The sequence below is a fragment of the Parus major genome, chromosome 2 (genome assembly GCF_001522545.3).
Source record: "Parus major isolate Abel chromosome 2, Parus_major1.1, whole genome shotgun sequence".
Taxonomy (NCBI): Eukaryota; Metazoa; Chordata; class Aves; order Passeriformes; family Paridae; genus Parus; species Parus major.
Window position 1 is genome coordinate 147,259,878 of NC_031769.1, and position 6,000 is coordinate 147,265,877.

Sequence of the window (6,000 nt, forward strand, 5' to 3'; positions counted from 1 at the left end):
TTTCCCTGGTGAACCTTCCTAGGACCACTGCTCTGGAGATTGTTAGGCTTCTGAAAACCAGGCTCCAGGAGTAATTTCTTGGGCTGGCCCTGACAGAGTCCATTGAAGAAGGGTTGGGTCCAGCTGCTGCAAGCAGTGAAGTTATTTAATGAATAATCTTCTGTAATAATTGTGACAGAAACATCCCTTGCTGTGCACAGGGTCTGCCCACCAGCCCTAGGGAATCTGCTCTCATCCAGGCTGCAAAAGACCCTTCTGCAGAGCAGAGCCCAGGGAGCAGCAGACCTATGCCTACAGAGGCTTTCTACCCTTGTGCATGGCACTGTCTGGAACAATGACATCCTGGGGCTGTTTTTCTGACACCAGTAGGTTTTCCAGCACCAGTTTGCTGTGAGTGGCTGCAATTTTAGCAGAGCCTGGAGCAGCAGGGGAGAAACACTAAAGAAAATTCATTGCAAACTTGCTGTGGGTGCTACAGCAGCAAGCTGAGAGCTCTGGAGTGTCAGGGACTGGAAAAGGCCTTGGCTATCCAGATGGGAGCCTGTGGAGGGCTCTTGGTTTCACTTTATGTGTCTTCCTTCTCTTGTGTCCCAGAGCTGTGGTGCCTGGAGGTTTGGTTAACCACACTGGGGGCATCCACCTGAGCCAGGAAGGCAGGAGATGTGGAGGAGCCTTGTGACATTCCAGTGCCCAGGTGACCAGCCATGGCCCATCCCTGACATCCACAAGCCACGTGAGTTGTTACTCCCTCTCTGAGGGCCAGACCTGTTTTACAGCTCTCACATTTCCTACCAGCACAGGGTGGTGAAGGTTATCAACGATGATTGTTTGATGTGTTTAATTAGCCTGCAGTTAATTATATAATATTTCTTTATAAACTCATGAAAGAGAGCTGCCAGCATGGCTGATGCACTTATTCACATGGCCTGCCTGGGAGATAGCCAAGTTGGCCTTGTTCAAGTGTTTTAGGCTTGGCTCAGGAACAGTCCACGCCAGCTGGAGTTACAAAGACCTGTTCCCAGGTGTTCTCTTTTGTTCTATTTAATCTGTTTTATTCTATTTAGCCTTTTATTTGTCCTTGATGTTTTCTCCAGGAAGGTTAGTGGGGAGGAAAGAAGAAGTGAGTTTGACTTGTCATGAATTACTTTTCTTCTGCCTCCTCTTCTAAGACCATGGAGTTTTCCTTAGGACCCTTTCCTGGCTGTCCCATGTGGGGAAGCCCAGGGTGATGGTGCTGCAGGGCTCCTGGAGAGGTCAGTGATACCCCACATGTGCCTGGGCCAGTGCTGGGCTGAGAGCAGCTGGGCCTGCAGCTCTCCCAGCCCAGCCACTTGTCCCAGCCAGCCCCACTGTCCCACTGCCCACCACAGCCAGGTGAAACTGTGCTCCAAAAAGGAGTCAGGCTGCTCCAAAAGAGGATTGATTTACCAGCAGATCAGTGGCTGTTTGAGGCCGCACCTCAAGCCTCCAGCCTTCTCTGTCCCTACATCCATGCCCTCATCTGATGCCTCTTGTCCAACCCACAGTGGTGTTTTCCTCCCCAGACTGGTGGCAGGGTCTTGAGATGCCTCCAGAAGGAACTAGGTGTTCCCAAATGTAACTGAGTGTCAAGGCACATCCTACAGCTCCTCCTTCCCAATCCAGCATGTGTCCCACCCTGACTTAACTCCAAACCTGAGACTTCCACCTTCCTACATCCTCTCTCACTTTTTATTACAGACAAGTCTGGTGCGATGGAAAATGCAACATAAACCAAAGTACAACGGTACAGGGCTTGCAGAAACTCCACAGTGAAGTGCCCCCTTTCTTTTCAGGGGTCAGAGCTGAGAAATGGTCATGAGCTCTTTTTTTTCCTCAGAAGGGGATGAATCCACAGCTTGTCCACCCTGGACAGCAGCAGGGCTGGGCTGGGCTCAGAGCAGTTTGTGTAGAGAGAACATTGTTCTCCAACACCCCTGGGGCTGGTGGTTCCCAAAAACAAGACAGACCAGTGATGGTTTATGGTCTCCCCAAAGTGCCAGTGACAGAGAGGGGTTCCAAGGCCCCAGGGAAAGCTTTGCAAACCCAGCAGGGATGCTCTTGGCACAGCAAAGTGCTTTGACACCACAGCCCAGTTTTTTTTTTTCCTTGTTTTCCTAAAGAAGGGAGATTTATGTGAGTAATCCAGCCAGTTTAAACCCAAATGACGCTGAGTAGAAGAGCCCTCGAGGAGATTTTATTCCCTCCAGATTTGCAGGGGAAAAACTACCCCTGCCCTTGGGACTGTGGCACTGAGGGGCCCCTCCCTGTGCTTGGCAGGATGCAGGACAGAGAATCACTGGTGCAAAAATGGCCTGAGTTGTGCCTCTCCACCCTGAAGGATGTGCCTGAGGGTCCTGGGGCCATCCAGAGGGACCTGGACAAGCTTGGAAAGTGGGCCATGGGAATCTCATGAGGTTCAACAAAGCCAGGTGCTGCACCTGGGTGGGGGCAATGCCTGTTATCAATCCAGGTACAAGACAGACATGAACCTGTAGAAATGGGTCTAGAGAAGGGCCATGAAAAAGATCAGAGGGCTCCTCTAGCAGCTCTGCTCTGGAGGCAGCCTAGGACAGCTGGGGCTGTCCAGCCTGGAGATGAGAAGGCTCCAGGAAGACCTTTCCAGTGCCTAAAAAGGGCATATAGGAAAGATGAGAACAGACTTTTTAGCAGGGTCTGTAGTGATGGTTCAAGGGGCAATGGCTTTAAATTGAAAGATGGTCAATTTAGATTCAATTTTAGTAAGGAGTTGTTTTTTTTTTACAGTGAGGGTGGTAAAACACCAGCACCCAGCTGCCCAGAGAATTGGTGGATGCCTCATTCTTGGAAACATTCAAGACCAGGTTGGATTGGGCTCTGATCAATGTGGTTTAGTGGAGTCTGGACTAGATTACTTTTTAAGGTCCCTTCCAACCCAAACCATTTTATGATTCAATGATCCATGGAAGCTACTCTACCACCTGCCTCTACCCAGCCTCCATGCAGCTATTCTCATCCATGCCACACTGGCTTTTAAAGCCCCTCCTGGTCTCCTGTGCCAGGCTGGATCAAGGCTTGTGGAGGGCTGGATGCTGGGCACCGCCTCTCTTTGCTGTCCACAGAACACTGACTTCCATAAATCCCATTTGCAGCTATTTTTCAGGAGGGGACAGTGACACTGGAGTAAACCACAAGACCAGGTGGTTTTTCACCCAAGCTGTCTCTCAAACCAAATTGGTGTTCCAGGCCAGTTGTCACTGCAAGTCTGTTCTGGACAGTGTGTCTGAACCTCTCCATGGTTTAACAGAGGAGACCTCATGGCATCTCCTTTCACCTTCAGCAGGACAGGGAGGCCGGGACAACCTCTGCTTCCCAACAGGAGGATGCAGAGGAAATGCTCCATTCGTTAGGGCTCATTCCCCATCCAGGGCCGATGGCTTACAGCCATCAGTAGATGATGGGACCAGGCAAGCCTGGCCATGTGCAATGGGAGGAGGAGAACTGAAAGGGTAGGACGCTTGGATTCATCGCTCTGGGTTGTCATCTCCCCCCTGGATTTATCACCCATGGCTAATGAGAGGCAGCCAGCGCTGTGTGATGTGGACGAGCCCCGGCTCGGCGCTCGCAGGCAGGGAGGGCAGGGTTTGCCACGATCTGGCAAAGGGCTCTCGGATGCTCCAGCTCAGCTCGTGTCCTCAGGAGTTCTCGGGCTGAGCCGGGGGTGGTGGGGAAATGTGAAGGGCAGCAAAAGCGAGACAGGCTCTGCTGGGGCAAGCACAGCCCTGAGCCAAGCTTTCCTTCTGGCAGCTGGCACCAGGCATTCAGGGGATTATATTTTCTTTCTTTCTTTCTTTCTTTCCTCCTTTTATTTATCTATCTATCTATCTATCTGTCTATCTATCTATCTATCTATCTATCTATCTATCTATCTATCTATCTATCTATTTTCCTCCTCAAGTGTCTTGTATGGGCCCTTCAGGGGAGAAGATTATTTAAATCTGACGTGTCCCCTCTGGTCCTTCTAATGTTGCCAACCCCACTGCGGATGCTTTTCCACCTTCGCTCAATGTTCCATCTGCCAGGAGCTGCGGATCCCACCCTCCACTGAGCCAACCCCCAGGCCCTTCTTGGCTGGAGGAAGAGGAAGCCGCCCACACCACCCCGAGAATCCCCACATTGTCTTCCTCACTCCTGGGAAGCCCCGGTGACAGAGCCAGGGCTGCGACTGAGCCTCAGGAGGGAGGGGAGGAATCTCGGACAGGATGCGAGGAGCGGCAAGGACCCGCAGCACGGGTTTGGTTTGGCAGCCCCGTTCAGACAATAAAAGGTCAGGCTGCAGAGAAGCTTGTTTTGTTGTTGGTTTTTATTTTATTTTGTTTTATTTCCCTGGCTCTTATTCAAGGCTGTGTCCTTAAGGACGGGGATTCTCTACGCTGGTGGCAGGCTGAGAGCCCGGGTGGGCGGCTGGGTCTTTGTCTGGCGGGGCTTTTAGTGTGCAAATGATTTTGCTGGAGCACAGGCTGCGAGAGGAGGAGGCTGGGCTGGGTGTGAGCTCAGGGCAAGGAGATGAAACTCTGCAGCAGGATTTGGTTTGGTTCAATATCTGAAGTATCTTCTTTTTCACAGTGAAGTTTTTTAGAGGTTTCCAGGGGACCCAGAAGATTAGGAATTGAAGCACATGCTGGGGAGGAAGCTGCATATGTGGAATAAAATGAGGGCAAACAGCCCCAGGCAGAGCCTGAGATGAGGCAACAGGAGGGTCTGTATGGAAATGGTCACAAAGGGTTTGACAGTGTGCTGCAGTGGTCTCAGCAGATCAGCTGCTTCACCTTTGATTTTGGGTAGGATTTGACGTATTTGAAATGGTGCTGCTGCTTCCTAATCTTTTTGGGGCAGGGACAGTCTCCTAAAGCTGTGCATCCTAAAGCTGTGCACCTTCCGCTGAATCACTGTCCCTGGAAGTGTTCAAAAGACACATGGGGACATGGTTTAGTGGTGAACAAAATGGTGCTGGGTTAATGATCTTAGAGGTTTTTTCCAACCTTAATAATTCTGTGATTCTGTAATCACACCCAGCCTGATCCACAGCCCAAGGGTCAAAGACCAGAGCACTCTGCTATCGTATACAAAGGGGTTTGCAGGGTCACTGTGGCTGTGCCCCTCCTCCAGCTCAGGGAGGTGAGTTCAGGTCTCACCTGGTGTATCCTGCCAGGCTCCCCACAGCCATCTCCTCTCCCTGGCCACTGTGAAAAGAGACACAATGAACCCTCATAAGCTTAGAGGCTGCCATAATATCTGTCTTCTATCTGAGTTTCATACAAACTTCAGGACAAAGGAAACCGGTTTTTGGATGTAGAACAGCTGCCTCAGGCTCAACCCAAGCAAGCCTGGAGCTCAGATCCTTGAAAGATGCAAAGTCCTTGATGCATGGGCCAACATCTTCTCCTGGTCTCTGGTAGCAATGCTAACATGGTACTAAGCCCCAGGAGCCTGCTGAGCAGCAAAACTGCCTTTGTGGGCCAGACATGTCTAGGGGTGATGTCAGGCTAGTAATAACAACAGGCTGATTGTTAATAAAAACAGTCTGATCTAGAATCTGATTCACGAAAGCATAAAGAACAGAAATATAAAAAAAATGCCAGTCAACGTGGTTTTCTGGAACAGGAGTCTTGTCATTACTTTAGATCATAAGGTTGGCCCATAAACATAACTGTGTATGCAACATGCTTGTAAAATATTAGATTTGTACAGTGTAGTGTTCCAGTGGGGGTAAAAAGCTCCACACATCAGTAGAGCACGTGTTGAATGAGCTAAGAGTTGGCTGTCTGACAGATCTCAAAAAGTGGTGATCAGTGGGCAATCACCAGGGCCTGGATCTGTTTCTTCAGTGGAAAATCCTTGGCCCAAAGCTGTGTAGCCTTTTCCCCAGTGAGCTAGAAATGTGAAATTGCTCCTGATGAAGCTGTGATGGGAGAAGAATGGGGTGGAAAAGGACAAACACCC

The 6,000-nt window shown here is 50.3% G+C and overlaps 1 long non-coding RNA gene across 3 annotated transcripts in view; it reads left to right on the forward strand.

The window, feature by feature from the left end:
* LOC107200338 overlaps window positions 1-5,379 on the forward strand; it is an 86,533-nt gene extending 81,154 nt beyond the window's left edge. For 2 of the 3 annotated variants that reach the window (XR_004496268.1, XR_004496269.1), the window contains exon 5: window positions 595-5,379. This is a non-coding gene — a long non-coding RNA (uncharacterized LOC107200338). The remainder of the gene's footprint in view (window positions 1-594) is intronic. The other variant, XR_001519596.3, reaches the window with a different exon arrangement.
* The last annotated feature ends 621 nt before the right edge of the window (window positions 5,380-6,000 follow it).